The 25218-nt window shown below is 31.9% G+C and overlaps 1 protein-coding gene and 1 non-coding gene across 2 annotated transcripts in view; one reads left to right on the forward strand and one right to left on the reverse strand.

Annotated features, from left to right (window-relative positions):
* LOC119837548 (calexcitin-1) overlaps positions 1-22438 on the reverse strand; it is a 41204-nt gene extending 18766 nt beyond the window's left edge. The window contains exons 1-2 of the mRNA XM_038363157.1: positions 22346-22438; positions 11599-11623 (exon numbers count right to left, since the gene is read on the reverse strand). The gene's annotated coding sequence lies outside the window, so the exon portion shown is untranslated. The remainder of the gene's footprint in view (positions 1-11598; positions 11624-22345) is intronic.
* On the forward strand, positions 16666-16736 carry Trnag-gcc. Its single transcript has one exon. It is a non-coding gene; the product is annotated as a tRNA-Gly (tRNA).
* Positions 22439-25218: the final 2780 nt, after the last annotated feature.

Below are 25218 nucleotides of genomic sequence, written 5' to 3' on the forward strand. Positions count from 1 at the left end.
AGAATAAGATCGGAACTAACGTCGGTAAATAAATTCAATTTGTGTGGTCGCAATCAAAACTAGACAGCTTCTGAATACCGAATAGCTTTAACGTTTCTCAGTCACATTCGTTTATTTGGGTTGCTGTAAATGGTTTCAGATTGCTTCCAATAAATGTAACGACCTAGAAGTGCATTTATGATGAATATTTGTTTATTACTAAGAATAATATAGGTTAAATCATCATCATCAGTCCATATGTGTTCCCACTGCCGGGACACAAGCCTCTTATGAGGGTTATACGTAAAATAAGGACTTTAAATTTGAATGTTACATTTCAGGATACAGTTCATGAACCCCAGACGTGTGGTCTGGCTGGCTGGCTACGCCTATGGTACCTATCATGGTATCTATATCAGTTTATGAAACCCAGACGAGTTATCTGGCTACGCTTATGGTATCATGATATCTATATGTAATGGGACCTCGCCTCGATTGTATTCAATACTTATTTACATGTGCATCGCAATTTCAATAGAGTTTTGTCGAATTTATCTCACCGTAATACGTTTAGTGGAGGCAGGTGGTTTTAAATTGTTTTCAATAAATGTACTAGAAATGCATTTACAATAAATATTTGTTTTGTCTATTTATATATTTTTTTGGCTCTAAAAAGTTTAAAATATTTGTTCACAGCTATCGATTGGTCTTAATGTAAAAACAGAGGTGTTGTTATAAGTTTCACGTTGATATCTGTCTGTATGTGTGTGTATAACGATGTGTGGCATATCCTCAAATGGATGCAATTGAATGAGTTTTTTATTTGAAATCGAGTTTCCTTGCGGTGGTTCTTAGCTATATTTGATGACATTCAATCTAAGGTGATGTAAACGAAAGGGCTTGACTAATAAAATACTACACAATATGACGAATTACAAATTCTAAATGGCCCACATCATAAAATGGGTCGGGGTTTTTAAATTTTAATTTAATTTATTGTCTGAGTGATTTTCCCTGTTAAGTTTAAATTACATTATAAAATTAAATGGAAGAGGCATGCCGCGTCGGATTTTGGCAGTTTCCCTGACATGTTTAGTGTCCCCTAGGGACAGCAACAAAAACTTATTCAGTACACAGTTGTCATACACGCTAACGAAAATATTGCCAACCCTAGCACCCGACCTCACGTGAAAGCAGATCTTTCGCAGTCCCAGATTATTGATAAAAGGAAAATTTATATTCGTACGTGACCATGTCCCGATCACGAATACCTGGCGAAATATCCAAGTGGCACATTTTACAGAAATGTATTCTTAGATTCGTGTATTGAAAAGGTTTGTATAAACATGGAAGGTCGGGAGATGGGACAGATAGGGACACAATTTATGATGCATACACTCTGGGAGGTTAATGGAATACGAGTGGATTTTGGATACAAAATATTTCCTTATTCGTATTACGTATGTATATCCGTATCTATTACAGTTTTTTGTGAAGCAACAAATATTTTTAAGAATAGTGAAAATAAACATCCTATAAATATAGAATAAATTTAATTGACACACTTGCTCTTACAGAGTGTACGTAACGAAATTTTAATTATTTTATAGTCACTGATCCTTGATTAGTGTACAAAGTTTGAAATAAGTCTGTCCTTTTAATGGGGAGTCCCTAAAGGAGTCTTTAGACTCCATTTTGACCGACTCGAGTAAACATATAAATAAACATAGATGGAAATAGTAAAAGCGTTATTTTATACATATATTTGTAAAGGTTGTACGTGCAATTATAGTAAAATTTTATATTATTCCATATTTAACAACCACGCTTTACTAGTTTGCTCTTTTGTCATTGATAAGGTACAAAAAATAGATATATAAAATAAACGTATATATAAAATCGAGATAAATGCAACAGTCAGAAAGGCAAGCACATACATTAACGATGTCAAATGTCTGGAATATTCACAATTAAAAAAAAAATAATATACAGCCAGCCGGCGCATGCGTAATAAGGCTCGTAGAAGGCTTTCGTATGTGGAACAATAATACTATTAATATTGCGATAATAATATTACGGATACCATGTAACGTAAATATAAATCAGGGAAGAATATGTATAACTATCACATCCGCCCCATACCCCACAAGGGGACACGGGGATTCACTTTTTATTATGTGATGCTGGAATTTAATATTCATCAATTGTTATAATCTAAATTGAGCCATTCATCTCTCTCTAAAACAATGACGTGATTAAATGTTAAAGTTATGAAAACCTTTAACAATAAATTGTAATTATAAAGGTTTACAGCCGCGTCTTATATTTCTTATGATACAATAAATTACCTTTCTATCGTTTACTTGGATTAATTAATTTTCGGCGCTAAGTTAGATATTATAAGAATATACTAATTATTAGGATTATTATGTTTTTATTTAATATAACTTTTTTTCTTCGTATTTGGTAAAATTATGTCAATTTGATGGCTGTTTATTTTTTGATATAGATTTTTTTATCTTATTTGAATGTTTCCATAATAAAATTTTCCTAAACCAGGGAAAGATAAAAAACATGAACTGTATGTACGCCCTTGGCTTCGCTCACGTACATACGTTTCTCGTTATCGCAGAACCTACGTTTCCGATACTAATCTCTTTGACAAATTTCCTTTGAAGTTTTGTTTTCGTGATAAAAAGGCTTGCTATGGCCGCCGGTATAAATAAAATTGATTATTTTTTCAGTGTAAAAAGTACTTGAAACAACATGGGTTCGATTCCTTAGAAAAATCATTCAAAACTACAAAGTGGCTAGTTTCGTAAAATATAACAGAAAGTAATATATCGATTGTTTATTTTTTCATTGATTGATTTTTTGATTACAATTCGATTGGTGGACAACAAGTCTTTTACCAACAGAAAGCAACAAGGAACATAGGGTTATTTTATCCCTTCAGACAAGCGTTCATTTAAAATAAGCAAAGAATCCTTTCTTGTTCTATTTATCTCTTCTGGCGAAAACTTCTCTAGTGCGATGTAGAAATACTGTCGTCACAGTGGAGAATCCATTTGTTTCCTTAATTACATACTTACTTCATATGTAAATAAGCGAATGGATGCTCTCCCCTGGGAGACAGTCGTTACGCACGTCAGCGCTAAATTTAAATTTATTTAGTTTATGAAATAGAAGTTTTGTTCTAAATTTACATCATATACATATAACTCGTTTACAAATATTCTGCTAAAGAAATGATGAAATATGAAAAATTACTTGAATCTAAAGTCTGCTTGATTGACCAAATTTCTTTTATTCTCTTCTAATTTCTTTAAGAACAAAATTTTTTTACATTGTAACATACAATGCAATTACATTTTTTTTACGTTTAATAAAAAACTCAATATCAAGCCAGTTAACGTGACATCGCACAATTAAAATAAACGTACAGATAATTAAATAAAATGAAAGACGCACATATGTTTCAAATAAGTTTATACAAGCAAGGTTACTGCCAAAAGTAAACTACAAACTTGAAGCTTCCGTATTGTTTGCTCTGACAAGTTTGAGTAATTACGGAAAGTTTTAATGTTAGTTTCTGTATAAATTATACTAACAACTACGCTTTTACCTTCATTCTGTGGCTTTGTGAGTCATACGGTATCACTATACTGTAAAAATAGAATAATAATACTATTATTCTATATTTTAGCAGCAAATTAGGCCCAGTAGTTAGGACCTCGGACTTAAACTCCAAACCAAACTATCGTACAAGAAATAGATACGATAATATATAATAGGTTCGAAACGGTGAAGGAAAACATCGAGAGGAAATCAAAATGTCAAAAGTTCAACGATATGTGACATCTGTCAGTCCGCATTTGGCCAGCGTGGAGTGTGTGAAAAATAAAATATCTAGACAAATACAACCATTTACCATATATCACGTAATAATACCTCATTTAACATATATTATCACGTGTGTAAGAATTATATCTATAATCAATAGGTATAACGGTATTTATTTTCAAATAAAATATACGCTAGTCTGTTGGTGATAACCTGACAACAATAACGTTATAAATTGCATATGATAATGTTATTTCAATGAAATTTTAAAATTTAATCTCGTTTTTTTTTTATTCTGAACTCATATACAAATAAAGAACGTTAAACGTTACGTCAAACGTTAATAATGAAAAGCAAAAAAAACCGGGATCAATGGAATTCAAATATGGAATGCCGGAATTTCAATGTTAACGGTTTATACATTTCGTTCGAAAACGCACTTGTGAAGGGAAAAAAGAAAAATGCTAAATAGTAACAAAAGAAATATCGTGATTCTGTAATGATTCAGGGCAGCAGGGCCTTTGTTCTTCATTCCTATTATATTATGAAATCTGTAGTTTCTTCTTTTGAAGATATTTTTGCAGATTACACGGTATATAATGAAGCAGATAATTGTTATTATTATGTAAAAATCTTGTATTTCCTAAGAAAATCTTATTTCTTTCCTTTTTTTCGTAACGGTTATGCATGATGAGAAATAATTGTAAGTAAATTCATGGACTTAAATATTCAACCGTCTAACTATCAAGGTTGGTGGGATACAGCCTGGTAGCAGACGGACGGACAGACAGACAGACAGACGGGCCGCGAAGTTTTAATAATTGGGTACCGTTTGACCCTTAGCATATGGAACCCTAAAATCCAGTCAACCAATCGTATTAGTTTCCATACGTTTACATATACTTCTTTAATCTGTACCGTATCTTATTAGAAAAGAAACTATGTTTATTCCTTTATATGTTTGTATCTTAACATAGCGATACGATTTCTTTCATCAACTTTGAATCGTACTTGGAAGAAAATTCAGAGCATTTTATTAAAGTCTGAACTCTGAGAGCAATCTCATTTGCTTAGTAAGCGTTTTGCAAATCTCTGAGAAAGGGTTCAATTGGAGTGTTTCCGCCATACAATTGAGGTTTACTTTGGGATTCGCTTTTTTCGAGAAATCCTATTGGCTAATAACATCTCTTACGTTCGACGATTTGCGTGAAATGGACCAAAGATAACACGACAATTATAAAAACATTAAAATTTAATTTACGAACAAACGAAAATACAAGTGCTTTACAATACATTGTTTTAATATATGAATACCGATACATTTGGAGGACTAAACAAGTTATTAAAATAGAAACTTAAATTTTTGTGTTAAAGATAGTGAAAAAAAAAAATCGAATGACCATTTTACAGAGAGTGTAATTTCTATCTATATTATATTTTGTTTTGTTGTCTAAATTACAAGCATGAATAATATACGTCAAAATTATTTTTAACTGACGTCCTCAAAAACGAAGGATATTCCAAAATCGACGGTGCTTTTTGCTTTTGTTAAGGTGGTTGTTTTAATAAGGTTTAGCTTTTATAGTATCTCCGTTCCCAGGAACGTAGGTGGCCTTTTTTCTCGGGAACATTCAATATACGTCTTATAGCAGCTTAATTCAATTAAACTATTTGAAAAATTTATTGGCTTATGAAATATTTACATCTCCTACAAATAAATAAGTCAAGCCGTATTTACCTATATTACAAAAATTTTACACACTTATCCTACTAATATTATAAACGCGAATGGTTGTAAGTATGAATGCATGGATGTTTGTTACCCTTTTGCTTATCGTAATTTGGTACAAAGATAGATTATAGTTTGGATTAGTATATAGGCTACTTTTTATCCGGGTACCAAGCGAGTGACTTGCCGGGTTTCATATAGTATTATTATAAAATCTAATCAGTTCAAATCATAGATTCTTTTCAATACCTAGAATATTTGACTATAGAAATTTACTCTTTACAAGGGTATGTATAAAGCAATTAGTATTCAAAGCTAACATACCACAAATTCTAACCTCAACTAGTTCTTCCACGCAAAATTCTCTATTCAGTTATTCACTGAATATATTCCCAATGAATATTTGAATAGAATAGTTATTGAATCGATCGTTTGATGATTGAATAGTCTGCGAGTGGTTCGCAATAACAGTAGTTAAAGTTTGATATTAAGTATTTCGTAAGTGGCTTTTCATGTTCTGAGTCAAACAATAAAATCTATTATATATTGCCATATTGTCTAAGTCACAGAAAATCTTAATATATATAAATCTCGTGTCACAATGTTTGCCCTCAATGGGCTCCTAAACCACTTAACCGATTATAGTAAAATTCGCTACCCCATGTGCAGTTCGATCCAACTTGAGAGATAGGATAGTTTATATTATGGCAATTACTATAAATTACTAGGTCCCCGCGCGGAGCCGGGGCGTGCAGTTAGTATAATTATATAATACTATATACTATATACTATACCTAGGCTACGGAACAACATCTAACATGATTGAATAACAAGCATTCAGACCTACATAATTTCGTATTTTATAGTATGATAGAAACGTAACGTCCTGACGTCAGTGAATACTCAACGGCTCAGGCTCTTATGACGTGATTTCACAATAATCGCAGCCAGGACATTTCAATCAAAGCTATTGAACGAATCTATTTTGTCCTTCATTAATAACCTTGAATTTTATTCCCTAGTGCCTAAGCCTTGCTAAAAATCCGTTGATTAGTGATAAATGAAATACACTAGTATTTAATATTATATCGACATCAAATATACTCAGAAATAATCGAACAACAAAGCTATTTTCATCCAAAGTTTTCTTAATGTTATTTACGATTCGATTCAAGAAGTGAATGAAACAATCGTTCTTAAATGAAAATATTCGAAACAGAAGCTATTTTCTGGAGCTATTCGCTTCCCGGGCGGACGATTTTTAATTCGACGTTTTCATAAAACCGACCCCAGCTCGGGCAATTAATTCGAGTAATTATGCAGAATTTATGAAGGGCGGGTTGAAACAATATTTGTTTTTTATTAACTGCAATAGACGTTATCAGCTTTTTAAATGTTACCTGGAATTAATTTTTGGTGGAATTAAATATGAGGAAAAAAATGAGACGTAAGATATCTTCAAAAACACGCAATTTGTAATACGCGTGAGTAGGAAGTTCGCAATCTGTACTAATTATACTAGATGAATAGTTTGTTTGAACACGCAAATCTCGGGAACTACAGCATCGATTTTAAAAATTCTGCCATTGTATGTGTACGTGATTGCTATAGTATGCTACACGGATATAGGTATGTACCACGGATAGTTACTTTTCAAAGAAGAAAAATAGATTTTTTTTCTGCTAAACTGTTTTTTCGTCTTTCCTTTCGTCGCGCGAAAAGAAACACCTCTATAAATATATAATTAAGACGGTCGCAGGTGTATCGCAAGCCCTTGTGAGTTTATAGGTCAATTTTCTCACACGTAACTTCCAGATAAACGCAGAGGAAGTGAAGTAATTTTGTGAGTAAACAGAGATAATAGGATTTTTGTTATAAACATTTTTAAGGATGCAAATAGCTAGAACTTGCTTGACGGTGTTTTGTGTGTTTGTGCTTTGGTTATAAGATGATTCAACTGTGAAAGAATTTCTCAACTTAATACTTTGATTTAAAAAAAGATTTGTTAAATATATCAGCTTTTTATTTGAAACAAAGCGAGCGTATCACTAATGTGGTTGACACAGCAGATGCGTCGAAAATATTTGATTTTAAAGCAAAGGCAGGCATTTATTCCACCACATTTAGTCCAAAAATGGAGCTAAATTGCTAAACGGTTTCAAATCATGCATTTTAGTGGTAAACGCTTTATGTTAAGCTATGACAATGCGGCCACATTAGCCGAATTTGCATATTAATTTATTGTTTGAACAAATTAGTTTCTCGTTAATACAATAAATATCATGCTGTTAATATGCATGCATGAAGACGTGTTGGAATTACTCTGCTAGACAATCTTATTGAGGTGAATAGGCATTACTAACACGCGAATCTATACTTTATTAATATAAGATTAAAGAGCTTGTTTCTTTGAATCATTACTAAGATATAGTCGATATAAAATAATATGTCACAAGATTGAGACGCTATGTTTATGTAACTTGGTACCTAAAATAATAGATCAATTTAAAGCATTATTCTTTGAACAATAGAGCATATTTTTAAAATAAGACACATTAATTCATTTTTAAATTGCGTAATTATCAGAGTTTATGCACATGTGTTCAATGTTTATTAAAATTAAATGCTCATTTGACGCCCAAGCGTAGTTCACAAAAAGGCTTTTGTTTTACTAGATAACATTAATTTTGGGACGTATTCTGTGTGGTTTATTCGTTTTAATAGCAATATGTTAATTATGGGAAAGGGGATTATCTTTATTGGTTATAGTGTATGGAAGTTATTGGTAATTTACATATTATTATTTTAGGTTTTTATATAAGGGCCTAGAGGACCTTAAGGTTTAAATTAAGTTTAGCCTTAAGTTTTTTAATCTCGGACGAATGTTATTTTTGTGCTGGATAGTAGACTTATAGAGAGAGGGTAATAGGACAGCATCAATAAAAATATTCTAAAATGGGATTATTCTCATTGCTTTTAAAAGGAATCCTACTATCCTACTAATATTATAAATGCGAAAGTTTGTAAGGATGTGTGTGTGGTTGTTGCTCTTTCATGCATAAGCTACTGAGCCGATTCCAATGAAATTTGGTACGTAGACAGTTGGACAACTGAAATAACATAAAGCCAACTTTTTATCCCGATATTCCTACGGGATACGGATTTACGCGGGTGAAACCGCGGGGCACAGCTAGTATTTTTATAAATATTCCTTTTAAAAGCATTCTACGTTAGGCGGATTAGTAAGTAGAGTAATATATTATTCTCAATTAGTCTCTTAATCTTCTAACTGGATATTACTGGTTATCTGACATGAACTCGAACACAAACATTTATTTATTTATTCAATTATACTTCTCATAAAACTTTTGAATCGTCCTAACAAAGTTTTATCATTTACCAAGAATAGTAAATGATAAATAAATATTTATTTCTTCATATAAATCATTTAAAACGCCAAAGAAGTACACATTAATTTAATCAATCAATTTAATTAAAGAAAGCATTATTTGGCCGAAAATGTATGGAAGAAATGTAGGTATTAACGCAGATTGTAAAAGTTTAATTGTATTGTTGAAACTGTGATCGAATTAAATTCGACTTTGGAATTAATTCGGGATGAAAGTTGGCTATGTGTTATTTCAGTTGTTAATTGTCCAGCTATCTAAGTACTAAATTTCATCTCAATCGGCAAATTTTAGGTGAAAGAGTAACAAACATACGTACACATACATCCATCCTCACAAACTTTCGCATTTATAATATAAGTAAGATAGGATAAGCCTTTCGTTTGACTATCACGCATTCATACATTGAACCGGTGGTAAACGTTACATTACGTCCCGTGTCCCCTAGTGGGGTATGGGGCAGATGATATACATCTATTTCACTGATCGATTTTCTTTAGGGACAAGTAGGTGATCATCCTTTTGTGCCCTGCCAGACCGAGACATTTTTTTGTGCGTCCCCACTGAGTATTGAACCCAGGACCCCTCGGTTCTATGCTTTTAACCACTACGTTAACCACTGTACCAAGGAGGCGATCATACTGTGTTATGATGATTGAAAAGTGCTTCTTTAAGAAATCTATTTGAATAAATAAATACCTCAGTTTGAATAATGTTGATTACTCACATTCGAACAAAGAGCAACACAAATCCAGCACGATGCAAATGTTTTTGCTAAGTCCGTGTTAACATTCGGATATTGTACGAATGGATTGAAATTGTCCATGTTATAAATTTCCAGAATAGAGGCTGTATTAACGCGTTCTTTGTGAAAGCTTAAACACGTTTTGAACTGCTATTTTAAAAGACTATTTAGGTTTTATACTACACTACATAAACTACTTCAGAGCTCGAGTTCACCGAGATAAGTGCAAAGCAAAATTTAATCCCTGAAATACAGGGCTCTGTTTAACCGACTTCAAACAAGGAGGAGGTTTAACCGTAATTCAACTGTATTTTATGTTTGCTTCTTCGTAACTTTTTATTGGGTGAACCGATTGTAATGATTCTGTTTTAGTACCAGTTTTCGGTACTTGAATTTTGAGACTTGGATTTTTCTTCTCGTGGCCCATTTAAATTTGGTGCAATTTAGCTTTTTGTTAAAAATACTATTTATTTATAAGAATACAAATTGTTTCGTAGTCGCTATACCTATTTATTTTGTCAACTCATTGCTCACAAAAGCAAATCAATACTTACATAAACTCTATGTGAAAATATATTGGTTTATTTTTCGGTCATCGCATCAAGCACGTTATAATCACAGATTTATTATACACAATTTTTTATTGATATTTTATTTTTTGATTATTTGAGCAGGCGCTTCACCGGTAAGCGGTGATTGTCGCCGTCCATATGCATCCACGCAACCTGGAGAGTTGCGGGTGTGTTGCCGGCCTTTAAGGGACGAGTACGCTTTTTTGTTGAAGTGAACCAAGTCATAGTGATTTCGAAACGCTGAAGCGGGTAGATCACTCCACAAAGGAATAGTGAGCGGTAAATAGTTCCTCCTATAGCGCAATGTTGATGATCGCCACGAGTTTAGATGACGACAGTGATATTTTAGTTTGTGTCCTGTCGTTCGGTGGCGGCAGCAGCTGGTATTGTTCCGAACAGCTCTTCAGAGCATTCGCCGTGGTACATCCGGTAAATCCATAAAACTGACCGCCTCTGTGGTACAATGTTATACAGGATTGTAGAACCGAGGGGTCCTGGGTCAGATGCCGGTTGGGGAATCACAAAAAAATATGTTTTAGTCCGGCAGGACACAGAAGAATGATCACCTACTTGTCCATAAAGAAAATCGATCAGTGAAACAGATGTTTATATAATACATGTACATCTGCCCTATTGCCCACTAGGGGACACGGGATTTTACTTAAAGCAAAGAAGAAAACGTGCGTTAATGGTGAACAAAAATAACTTTTTAAATGTAACAGTAAATATTATTTAAAGCCATAACTAATGGATCTGTGGAGCAAAACGTTCTTATTATTCTTCGATAAACAGATGTTTAAATAAGAATTTCGTAACAGATTAAAAATTCACAGATGAAACATAATTTCCTGAAATTAAATGAGGAAATGATAAACGAAAATCCAAATATAAATACAATACTTATTTTTCTCAAACAGATATACTTGTTGAGTATAATTTTATATACTAATACTAGCATGCGCTCGCGGCTTCGCACGCGTTAAATTTGGGGTAGTTTAATAGATGTTATTATACGTATAAAACTTTCTATTAAATCACTCTATATTAAAAAAAAAACTGCATCAAAATTCGTTGGGTAGTTTTAAAGATTTCAGCATTCATAGGGGCCTAGGGACAAAGAAAGCGACTATAATATATGTATTGATATTCTAACATTCCTGTGTGTAATAAAAACCATACACGATAAAATAAGAGAATAAATACATATTAAAGATTAAGTCAATATACGAACAATTGAACACGTTTCACCTACAAGAGTGAAAGAGTGAACAAAAATATTTAAAACGCACCGGGTAAAGTACCTCAGCATTTAAAATTACTTACGTGTTTTCCGAAGAGCGTCAAGGATCTGAAAACAAAAAGAAAAGTTGTATAATAATACCTGTTCTTATAAAAAGCTCTTATGAACTTTTATTCAGGTATATATAAAGGTTTTGTTTTCAAAACTTTTTAAATATATAATATATACTACGCTAACTAGCTCACCAAGATTTTAAACAATTAAAACACTAAATAACTTTTTTTTTAAATTTATTTTTTTATAAAATTGACATATTTACAAAGGCAGTATTTTAATACAGTATCATTTAAATGTCTAGTTTTCTTATTTTTACATTGTTTTATTATTTAAAATATTTTAATGTTGCGTTGATATAGAAAGGATCGCTTAAGATATCTTAAAAACCGCAAAAACCCCTTTTAAACATCTTCTATAAAAAACTTCTGTCAAAGAAATCCAATAAAAATCTCTTGATATCCATAACTGAATGTTTGTTCAGGATACAACAGCCTACAAAGGCTGATTATCATAATATACGAAGCCACGTATACCACTTCCAATAAGCTCATAGCTTATTGATTTATAAATATAAATTTATGTGCATCTTCATTGCGTAAAATCATAAAAGATAAGTTATGTAAGGATAGGCGACTTTTTAGGCGAAGATTTTTTCATTTTTACTTAATAATATAATGCCGAAGAGTTTTTGAACGCGATAATCTCAGGACCGATACTGGGTCGATTTGAAATGTTTTTCTCCTTAGGATATGTGTTTTAGTGCTTTAGGCTTTATATGTGAAGAGAAATTACACCGGATCGCTAGCTTAAAATAAATGCTTAATTTTGCGTGTAATAAAATTAAGATTTGAATGGCCTAGATCCTTCTGGAATGCAATTACAAATATACAAATATACAAATATAGTTTCCTATGTTTATTCAGTATAATATTGTATTAAATATTTCTTAAATTGTATTTAGATTTATGCAATAAGAGATAGAAAGAGAATATCATGAGCTATATACATTACACTTAAGCATAACATATATTGTTACAGTAAAATATAAGCCCGACTTTTTTATACTATCAAATCGCCCCAAGGCCTTCATACTGTTTGAACATTTTGCCTCAAATGTGTTTGTAAATAATGTTTATCGCATCGCATTTGCATACGATTTCAAAGTGAGTTCCAAGTTGACGCTTATCTTCTATGTAATTTGTGAATATTCATAGTCCACGGTTATTTTATGTGAAAATACTATTGTTTGGTAGAACGTACGACTTTTTAGAAATTAATCAAACGAATAACAAAGGCGAAATAACGCAAAACAGTATAATAACACTCACATAGGTATTGTTATGCGCAAACTTGCCATAAAAAATGTTTTGATATTTATGGCCCTATAAATGTGCAAATTTAATTTAAGGTTATATAGTGCGTTTAACAAGTATCAATGGGCCTTTCAAATATAACAAACTAAATTACTTTCCATAAAAAGTTGTACACTTACAAATTTATATAATCCTACAATTATAATAACAACTATATTTATATTTAATTACTGTATTAAGTATGTATGTATTGTAAAATTTTATCCGAGATCGATTTATCCGAGAGTAACAAAGAGATGTCACTGAGAGAGCACGCTTCGGTACGAATTAGGCCAGCTCGCACCGGGGAAGTACCATACTCCCACAGAAAACCGGCGTGAAATAATAGCATGCTATTGTGTTGACGGTGTGTGGGGGAGCCGGAGTCCCATATTCTTTGCCTTACCCTTCCCAGACCTTTCCTTTATCCTCTCATAAATCCTTTCCTAACCCTTCTCAATTTAAGTCACCAATTCATTTGTAGAGGCGAAAGGTCTGCAATTGACCTTACGCCTCTCCAAATGTTCATGGGCGGTGGTAGCGCTTACCATCAGGTGACCCACCAGCTCCATTGTCGACTATGACATAAAAAAAAATAAATAAAAAATGAGATGACGAATTAAGTATGGATATGTAGACTGTTATAAAGAACAACATTTATTAATATTTTCATAAGATCTGCAAGCACGTTTCGATAACAGTTTGAGTTGGAAATTAGTTTCCCTAACTCCTTACTTCTTAGAATTTATCGCTGACGTTATATCAGAACTTTTCAAGTGCCTAACATTTATTTCATAATTTTATTAACGGTTATTTGTTTAAATTTTTCATTGATATTATGTCCCGTTGAATGTATTAAAAATTTAAAATAATTTATAGCATAATAAATAAAATTAAATATGAAACATGATTGTTTTTATTCATATTCATAAATCAATGAATGCTTTCTGACCATGAAATAAATTAAGAGTTAATAATTATTTTTTTCTACAAAAAAGAGCACCGATGTCTTTGGGGCTACCACTCTCTCTCTACTCTTTATTGTGGGAGTCGAGCACGCTTCGGCACGAATTGGGCCAGCTCGCACCGGGGAAGTACCACACCCCCACAGAAAACCGGCGTGAAATAGTGGCATGCCACTGTGTTTCGTACGGTGAGTGGGGGAGCCGGAGGCCCGTTTCCTTGTCCTCACCCGTCCTAGTCCATTCCTTCTTTCCAGTCGTTAATCCTTTCCTTTTCCCTTACCCCATAAAAGCGGGCAGCACATTCACAGAGGTACTGCCTTTGCGAATGTTTGTGGGCGGTGGTGATCGCTTACCATCAGGCGAACCACCAGCTCAGCTGCCCGCTATGAACATTTCGCCTCAAATGTGTTTGTAAATAATGTTTATCGCATCGCATTTGCATACGATTTCAAAGTGAGTTCCAAGTTGTCGCTTATCTTCTATGTAATTTGTGAATATTCATAGTCCACGGTTATTGTATGTGAAAATACCATTGTTTGGTAGAACGTACGACTTTTTGGAAATTAATCAAACGAATAACAAAGGCGAAATAACGGAAAACAGTATATTAACACTTATATAGGTACTGTTATGCGGAAACTTGCCATAAAAAAAATGTTTTGATATTTATCACCCTATAAATGTGTCAATTTAATTTAAGGTTATACCTATATAGTGCGTTTAACAAGTATCAATGGGCCTTTCAAATATAACAAACTAAATTACTTTCCATAAAACGTTGTACACTTACAAATTTATATAATCCTACAATTATAATAACAACTATATTTATATTTAATTACTGTATTAAGTATGTATGTATTATAAAATTTTATCCGAGATCGATTTATCCGAGAGTAACAAAGAGATGTCACTGAGCGAGCACGCTTCGGTACGAATTAGGCCAGCTCGCACCGAGGAAGTACCATTCCCCCCACAGAAAACCGGCGTGAAATAATAGCATGCTATTGTGTTGACGGTGTGTGGGGGAGCCGGAGGCCCATATTCTTTGCCTTACCCTTCCCAGACCTTTCCTTTATCCTCTCATAAATCTTTTCCTAACCCTTCTCAATTTAAGTCACCAATTCATTTGTAGAGGCGAAAGGTCTGCACTTGACCTTACCCCTCTCCAAATGTTCATGGGCGGTGGTAGCGCTTACCATCAGGTGACCCACCAGCTCCATTGTCGACTATGACATAAAAAAAATAAATAAAAAATAAGATGACGAATTAAGTATGGATATGTAGACTGTTATAAAGAACAACATTTATTAATATTTTCATAAGATCTGCAAGCACGTTTCGATAACAGTTTGAGTTGGAAATTAGTTTCCCTAACTCCTTACTTCTTTGAATTTATCGCTGACGTTATATCAGAACTTTTCAAGTGCCTACATTTATTTTATAATTTTACTAGCAATCCCGGCGAACTCCGTTTCGCCACCAGATGGCTGTATGTGAAAAATGATTTTCCCACTTTTCTGTTGAAATGTTTCCTGAATTTTCTTTGCTATAAACCTCACGGAGCTCGAGACCTTTCCAACGAATGCAAAACCGTAGAAGTCCGTTCGTGCGTTCTGGAGTTATAGCGTCAGGAAGGAAAACCCGACTTATTTTTATATAGTAGATTAACGGTTGTTTGTTTAAATTTTTCATTGATATTATGTCCCGTTGAATGTATTAAAAATTTAAAATAATTAATAACAAAATCAATAACAATGGAACACAAAACATGATTGTTTTTATTCATATTCATAAATCAATGAATGCTTTCTGACCATGAAATAAATTAAGAGTTAATAATTATTTTTTTCTACAAAAAAGAGCACCGATGTCTTTGGGGCTACCACTCTAAATTTTGAAATGGGAATCTGCGAATGTATGGGCATAGTGATCGTTTACCATCAGGCAAATTTAGCTTAGAATCTCCCTTATGAAATAAAAAGGTAAGGAAAGGAAGGTATAAATACACACACGTTGTTGTGCGCAGTCAGTTAAAAGCGTGTCTAATAAAATAATTGAAAAAAATAATGAACAACGCTTTATTAAAAACAATATTTCGCAGCAAGCGAAGTGGATGATCCGATATAAAGATAATTCCTTCGGGGATTTGTTGAAATGAAAAACTTTTTTATGAGTAGGTACATTTATAAACTGTATTTATCTCAGAAAAATATATGATCGAGTTTTTGAGTAAATTGTTAGAAAATGTACGTATATAATCAATCGGCGTTGTGTGTTTTTTCCTATTTATATTACTTAGGTGTTATGTCATTTATAAATATATTTTTTTTTATAATGTAAATTAAATGAAGTCAAAAATGAATAAATATAAATATGCAATAACTTAAATACTCTATATGTTAGGAATTCATGCACGCGACACTTTAAGTTTGTTTTCAATTATAAATAAAAATATGCATATGTACGTATGTAATGTTCTAGATCTATCTATTGTTTCAGTTTTTGATGATATTTGAGATACTGACCAAAGCTATACTTAAAAAACTAACTGGTTCAATATTATTATAGTAATCATAGTAGCAAATACATAACATTATCAATTCTTCATTATAACTCTGCACAGTTACGCAAACGATCGTGACGTCATACGGCCATTCACCTTATATTGAGACAATTGAGATATCATCATTACACTCACATGAATAAAGTATACAATCGAGTGAAAGTAGTAAATTAACTTGAACTATTTCTATATTTTATTTAATTTCTACAAGCATCGGTGGTTCAGTGGTAGAATGCTCGCCTGCCACGCGGGCGGCCCGGGTTCGATTCCCGGCCGATGCAGAAACTTTTTATTTTAAAACTGCATTAAATGATGTTTAAATTTTTAAAATAAATAAAATTTATTTCGTGATAACCATGAAAAATATAGTAAGTTTTTTTAATTAGCCATTTTAATTAATAGTCAAATTAATGTTCCATAAAAAATAACATTTTTCACTATCAAAGAGTTGTGTTACACATATTTTATTATGGTAATGTTTTAAACGGAATTAGCGTTATTTCTATTTTGTTTTTACTGTTATTAATTTTCGTAATATATCTGCAAATAACACAAAGTATAAAATTGATTATTAGTCAAGATTACTTTGCTTCGTAATTCTAGAACTAAGTTTGAATTTAATATAATTCACAAATAATCAAAACTCTCGTCTAGGTCTACTGATTGGCATTTTATCAAGCCTTTTCGAAAGTCCTCTTGACGTATCTGTGATCTGAACATCTCGACAAAAAGCGCATAATATCTCAAAGGGAAGATAACATCAAAGAGGTCAAGAGATGAAGGTTTTATTTTAGTCATAGTTTGAAAACTGATTTTCTTAATTAATATCGTGCTCAATCATATAGATCTAGATTATAAAAGGAACTCATAAAGAATCTACAGATAATATTTGTATGTTTATTTAGATGCTAAAAAAGGGGTTAAATGATTTTATTAATAAGAAAAAGTTACGATTTATTTTATTATTCTTAAGTGCAGTGGGAACATACGACTGATGAGACGTTGTAGTTATAATTTTCTAATAATTAGTGGAGACATTGCAAGCGTGCTTGTTTCTTATTCTATTTTTTGCGAACTGCTCGACGGAATATGGTATATTTCATCAATGTAGACTGAATGGATGGTGTAGGAAAGAACCTAAAGTATATTATACTTCGTTAACGTAGACGAAACTATATGCAAAAGCTTGTACTAGCCTTAGTATAAATAGTACACGTGATATTTTCGTCTGTCCTGCTGTTTAATTTTGCCTTGTCAATAAGAAAGTTAGTCGATTGTCGGCATAATAAGTTTGCTAATACTTTGACAGATCTAGGACAGTTGCTTTGATATCTTTAGTAAATAACTAATGCCAGTCACGGCCTATTTTGAATAAGAAATGTTGAACATACCTACTTGCTAATTTCAACATTAAAAAGATGGAAGTTAATCTATCTGCGCGGTTGAAGTCGCGGGTGAAAAGCTAGTTATGAATAAATCGTGTCTTACGTTAAGAAGTCATACTGCTGAAGAAGTGTTAAAAAATCCAGAAAGTATGTTCAATCACCGATGTTGATTTCATTTAGAATTGTAGATTTTATATTTTTTCCAAAACCAAGCTGTGGCGACTTGTGATTTAGTCACACTTGGCATGTATATTAAAATTTTTCTTGTTAATGTTTTAGTGTATGCTTTATAAGTCGTCCCTAAGAAATAAATACATAAATAAAAAGAATTATTATTCATTCTTGGTTTATATAATATCTATAATATTTGTACTGTAATTTAATCAGACCAGTTGAATTTTTACTGTTTAAACATTAGAAGAATTGCTAAGAAGCTTGAAAGTGAAAAAGTACAAAATAAACGAAATTCAAAACCCAAATCAAACCCAAAAGGTATTTTATTTTTAATTAAAAGGGTAATAGGCATTAAAAATATAAAAAAATATAACGTAACACGTACTTTGACGGTTTCCTAAAAGAGAACACAGATTTAAAAAAAAAAACTTGCCCTGTTCTTATGAAAATTCCGTAATTACTAACGTAGAAGTAATTTCTTCAACATTATTTTGACCGTAAATAAGAAACGTATAAAATTAAACTTAATACGGATTAAAATCCAATTTAAATAAAATCTTGTTTCACAAACTTATTTTTGTTCCTATTTCTGCCTACAACTACATACTATTCTGAAACCAAACACAGGAATTAACGTCATCAATATCTATTCAGTCTTTCTATTGTAATCGTCAGTCATCATAGAACACATAAATCTAAATTTGCAGAAAAAAACAAAAAACTCACGAATAACTGTACAAAATGTGATTTAAATGTAAAGTAAACAAACGTTATAAGCAAGTATATTCATAAAACATAATCGATAATATTTGTGTAACAGAAAAAACTCACGACTATACAAGCAAATGTAACTAAAACTTCAGAAAATTTATATAATATTTCTTTCCACTAAATGTTATAGGTATAGTACATGCACCCACTCAGTACATCAAAATGGTCGCAAGTATCATTTTATCATTGAATACCGTTTTATCAATCAAACTATCAAGAAGCAACTACAGATGCTCTTTGAAAACAATAAGTGTCAATCCGATGCTTTATTCCAATCGGTTTAAAATACGCCTGATTGTTTATAAAATACTCTTCTACGGATTTATATATGGACAAAAAATACTCTACGTATTTTCGAATCTTATGAAAAGAATCATTCGATTGTTGTATTTGAGATACATTATTTATTTAAGTACAAATAACACTAACAAGTATAAATCTTTTTTTTTTTTCAAAAATGCTCACTGACGATCCTTGGGGCAGGCACTCGTCATTCTGAAATTGGATCAAATGACTACAATTCCCTAGCAAACACAAAAGGAATCACGTTAATCGGTTGAAATTCCATGGAGTTTTCAAGCACCAGAACCAAAATATACAGTTGAATAGAGAACCTCCTTCTCTTTTGGGAACATCGATTTAAATGCGCATAAGACCACATTGCTTTATTATATTCAACAAAACCTTTTACCATAAAAGCATTCTCATACTTCAATACGAAACTCGGAACACGAATCGTTATAAGCAAGAATCTCCGTCGATATTGTTTCGAAATTCAAAAGCGCTGAAAATAAAAGCGCGCGCAAATATAAAATTATTAAAATTCAACGAGCTCTCCCAGGTGGTGAAGTCTACGCTGGAACCTCCCACGCTCCAATTCATTTTTCCTGGCAATCGCCTTGCTCATTTATTTTTATGGTTTTATTTAGGAGACTTCAGTTCTAAAAATCTTTATAAATGGCCCTTTCTTAAGGTCGCGATGGGCAATATGGAACTGTCAAGGATCAGGATGGATATTCAAAAGAAATATTAACGTTAGAAGTACGTGTATGTGTATGTTATTTAAAATCCAAAGGCGTTTTATATTTAAAATGACAACAGTTTGGTAGTTGTTAACCATTTTGTTTAATCTTTCAATGATATTAGATAACATGATAGTCTCTATACAAAGGAGTACTTGAAAATCTGCTCATAGTGAAAATCTTGTACTATTTTATTGTACGCATGAAATAAGAGATTTAGAAAATTTATGTTTTTATTATGATGCTGATTCAATTAAGTTTCAATTAAGACAGAACAGAATCCCATGTTGTTTAATCACAAGATTATGTGCGTATTGATATTCTATCGATGTACACGCCTGGTTAAACGAATTATTGATTTCATTTACAATCTTTTATTTATCATAATATCGCTATTTAAACGCTACCTTATTTTTACGTAGTACATCTATGCTTCTGTACTTTATAATATAAGGCTGAAGAGTTAGTCGGTTTGAACGCGGTTAATCTCAGGTATAAATGGTCCAATTTGTCCAATGTTTTCACCATAATAAAGCTAAATCTCCGAATAACAGTACATACAAACCTACGTCTATCCGGGTGAACAGTTAAAGATATTATTGCAGTTTAGCTGCATTTATGTGGCAACCCTGAGACACAACTAGAATTCCTTATTGCAAATAACAAGGATGCAATAACAACCGACTATCAATTGATATACAAGTACCGTGTCGTATGTTGTTGACTATTATACAATAAAATGTTCAATATTCATCGTACTACAATATTATTTGATTAGGGAAGTAAGATCACGTAGGACGATAAGAAATAAATGATCATTTCGACCCTGCGAACTTAATGGAACATGAAACTTTTGAATTACCGGACGATCGGCGTTGTTTTTTTTTATTTTTTTTATTTCACTTTGACCACGGCGTTTATTAGTTTATCCAATTTTAAAATCACACATAATCGTAATAAAAGTATTTAAATAGATTTAACAGTTTCTGATCTAGACAATTAGATGCTGAATATGCCAGAGATACAAAATCTACGTAAATAAAATCAAATCGCGAAATGCTAAGCCCATAACTCGAGAACGGTTCTTACATTCGGCTATTTTTTAACCTTTTTGTTAAGGCACAAGTATCACTATGGATAAAAAAATGCACTACGGGTGAAGCCAAAGCGGACGCTAGTACAATTATAAACATAATGTATTTCCATAATCATACAAATCGTCAAAAATAGAACATGAATAAAAAATAATGTCCCTATACATCAAACTAATGAAATACTTGAAGGGGTCCAGCCAATAACGAAATATGTGACGTCATCAAACTACGAATGATATCATGGCTCGTAAACATTTGTTATGGAATTATTAAATTCTTTCACGTACAAAATGGCCGTGTATTTCTTTTAATTAAAACAACCAGACAAACTGCCGGTGCATGCTGTGTTTTATTCGAGGACAACGTTTCCACGCGGCTTCGTGTAATTAATATAATTTTTTTCTCATATTAGATTTTTTTATGTTATGCCAGAGAGGAAAGGATATACCACTAAAACCTTATATACTTTTTATTATATACCTTTCTGTTAGTTTATTAAACTTCGATTGGATCTAACATAAATGGTTGTATGTGGTTTTATTATAAAGCGTTAATGTCTTTCGTTAACTATTGTTTTTCATTATTTTTATTTTATTTATTAAATTACCAACTTATTTTTAGAGTAAATGCTTCTAGAAATCCTAGTAATTCAACTATAATTAAGGGTATTCAATGATTATTTTGTTTTATAACAGAATCTCGAAGGATGAGCGGGGCTTTTATTGTCTCTTATAAATCAATATTATTATAATTTAAATTAAATGCAATAACTTTAGCAATCATGAATCGTCACAATTTCAGTATATACAAAACCCTTAGTACACTAAAACCTAACAAAGAAAATTAGTTAAAGATTACATAGTTAATCTGTTTAATAAGTATTATAAAAATAAAAAAATTAAAGTATAGGGACTACATATTGCCTCTATCGTAACAAGATATGAGTTACGAAACGTTTGCAAACTTTCACATACAACTTTATGAAAAATTCCTTCAAAGTTTGAACGCGATACACGTTGAAAGGAATTAAAGTTTTACATATAGAAGTTAAGACTGTGAAGGTATTTTGCCTTTGTTTCTTATTTGTATATTGTTAATATAATATCCTGTAAATTTATTTCATATCATTTATTATTTCACGCAACAGAATTAACGAAAAAAAGCATTAAGCTGATCGATTTTAATTAATTTTGTTAAGCGTTGATTAGTTTTTTTTTCATATAAAACATTAATTATTTTATTTTTGCGTCTTGAAGTTCTTTAGAAGTTTTTTTTCCAGCTATTACGAACAGCATGAAACCTTTTTATGTACCTTTTATTTAAATTCATTTATTTAATTTCGAACGCTTCTATAAAAAAATAAAAGATTTTCTCATAATATTGTTTTATTACTGGCCGTTACGTTTAAAAAAAATAAAATTCGAACATGGAACTGCCCGCTTACCGTTTAGAAGTCAGTCGGCTGCCGGCTGCCGCGTCACAACGAATAATGCCGTGCGGCGGTCGGGCCCCGACCTAAGCTAAGTCTACGTATTGCAGTACTGAAGAAATGGAGACCCAAAGATTGATCGCTATTGCCCCAGGGGTGTTTCTGTACATCTTTTCACACCACAAATCGAGTGAAGTTTTAATAGAAGTCGATTAACATGAATGACTTGTAGAAGTGTAGTTCGAACGCGGTTTATCACTCCTTTTTGGAAAATCGTTTTTTCTTTAAAAAGTTTATGGAAAAATTCATACAGAAATATGACAATTGTTTACTTGTGTATTCAAAAACCACGCCTGTTTAATTATAAACCCGATATGTTAAAATAATTTTCAACTGTCTTGCCAGAGTTTAAACAGGATATAAATGTAAAATAAAGAGTTATCATGTATCAAACTAGACGTAAACTCTAAATAACATCATATAATGAAAGCATCTGATTCATAAACATACATTTTGCATTAAAAAATAGTGACTAAAGTATACACGAAGCCTATAGGGTTTTATAGGAGATCGAGCGCCGAACGACTCGCATTCTGGGGCAGTTCGCACCAGAGCAGGTACCACACCCCCACAGATCGTCGTGAAACTGTAGCATGTGCTGTGAACATTGAGTGGGAGAACAGTGAGGAAAAACCTCAATTTTTTCTTATTTCCCGTCGTGAATTATTATTAATATTTATTAATTAATTTCCTTTCCTTATCCCTAAAAAGCACGTAACGCGTTCATCGGCTGGTGGTGATCGCTTATCATCAGACGAACCATCAGCTCAGTTTTTTTTTCACTTTCATTCTACTATAAATAGATATCTGGTAAAACTAAATAACTTAACCTAAATGCCACACACCTATGCATCTCATTTTAGTGAAGGTCGATTTAAATAATCGATACTATATATGTATATAGTATCGATTATTTAAATCTACTATCTGTCTATGTAGACGCGTTTATTATGTAGTACTATCCGATCCAAGCTCAATTGAATAAACACCGGCCGATTGTTATGAATAATAATGTGGGATATATGCGCACTATTTGTTACATATCACGTGTTGGTATTCCTCTAACCCCTTTAATGGAAAGCAATGTTGAGGTTTATAAATGCTTTTCCTATATATCATTTTCTTATATATAGAAATCTAGCAACGTTATTATAAAATAGAATGTACAAAATCATTAACATGTAATAATCATAAAAATCTGTCAAAAATGGTTGTTACTGGCTGAGTTTTGACTGAAACATATATATAATCGTCGAAAACAATTAACTATCTGACAAAAATGTATGTTATTTTTAAATATCGATGATGTTTCACATTTCATTTCTAAATATCCAAAAAACAGTGCTTATTTGAGAATGCAAAGGTACATTCCTGATACATTATAATTTCTTGAAAAAAGCTTGTGCAATTGAATTAATTTTTACGTTTATTTTCATTACTGCCCACACCTGGTGCTCTGCGCGATGTCTCTCCGCTTTCTACTCCCTCCCAAATTGAGATTGAGTCGTAAAAAACAAAGGTAAGGGAAAAAGAACATTATTCCCTAATTTAAGAAGGTTGAATTTAATATTCATGGTACGTTTTGTCTTCGCAATTTCTGGGTTCCGTAGTTAACACTAAGACAAAGTAGCGTTAGAAGATTTTTGGTCTCGAGATTTTTCGTGTTTATTGAGTGTTATTTATTATTTACATTAAAAAATCCTTAAGTGAAAATATTAAAGTTTAAAAATATTATATTTCCATTATAGATTGATTGTAAATATAAACATGTTTTTGAAACTGTTTAAGATTTTACTACATTAGTTATTAATCTATACTAATATTATAAAGCTGAAAAGTTTGTTTGTTTGTTTGAACGCACTTAACTCAGGAACTACTGGTCCGATTTGAAAAATTCTTTCAGTGTTAGATAGCCCATTTATTGAGGAAGGCTATACATGTACCACAGGCGAAGCCGGAAAGGACAGCTAGTATATATTTAATTGATTTTTCAGCTAAGCCTGGTAGGATATAACCTGGTATAGGTAAGATTATTATTACAATGCTATTGCAAATAACTGAATACAGATAAAACAATATTCAGTAGATTAATTACGAAAAAGTATATGTACGTGCGACAAATTAAAGAGAATTAAAAATAAATCGACTCCAGAACACTTCTGTCGAATATAATCTGAGAATATTAAAATTCCATTACAGCTAATTGTGTTTTTTCGCCAAGAACAGTATCGTTGGAATACGCACTCGTTGTTATAATTGGATCAATAAGAAGGTACTTTTGTAGCCTCACCTACGGTTATTGCTATAGTGATGTGGTTTTATCGATAATACTTTGTTTTGTTATTTTTAGTTTATTCTTTTGTGTCTATAATGTACTGTAAACTTTCATAAAGATAAAATATTGGGAAGAAACTTGTTTCGAGACACAGTTCACCACTAGTTCGTTAGTGTCTGTATTATTTTGTACTACTGTTTCTGTAATAAAGAAATAAATAAATAAATTAAAAAAGTAATAAAAAGCTATACAATCTTTTTTATAGATACACAGCGGACTTATGTGTTGTATTGTGATTGAACCGGAGAAGCCCAGGACAGGATAGGTAGACAGTAAAGGGCATATTTAATATGTCGCAATTCCGTATTCGGTATTTGGTGTGGGATATCTAATAGAAGGTTAATCTTTATATAATCCATAAGATGTTTTCTTCATGCGAACATGGATTAATATTTTTATTTTATTTTATTTTATTTTTTTTATTTTATTTTATTTTATTGGTTTCCAAACAACTTATACACTAATACAAGAGCAGCAGTAATAATGTACATCA

Source organism: Zerene cesonia, chromosome 3 (genome assembly GCF_012273895.1).
Source record: "Zerene cesonia ecotype Mississippi chromosome 3, Zerene_cesonia_1.1, whole genome shotgun sequence".
Classification (NCBI taxonomy): Eukaryota; Metazoa; Arthropoda; class Insecta; order Lepidoptera; family Pieridae; genus Zerene; species Zerene cesonia.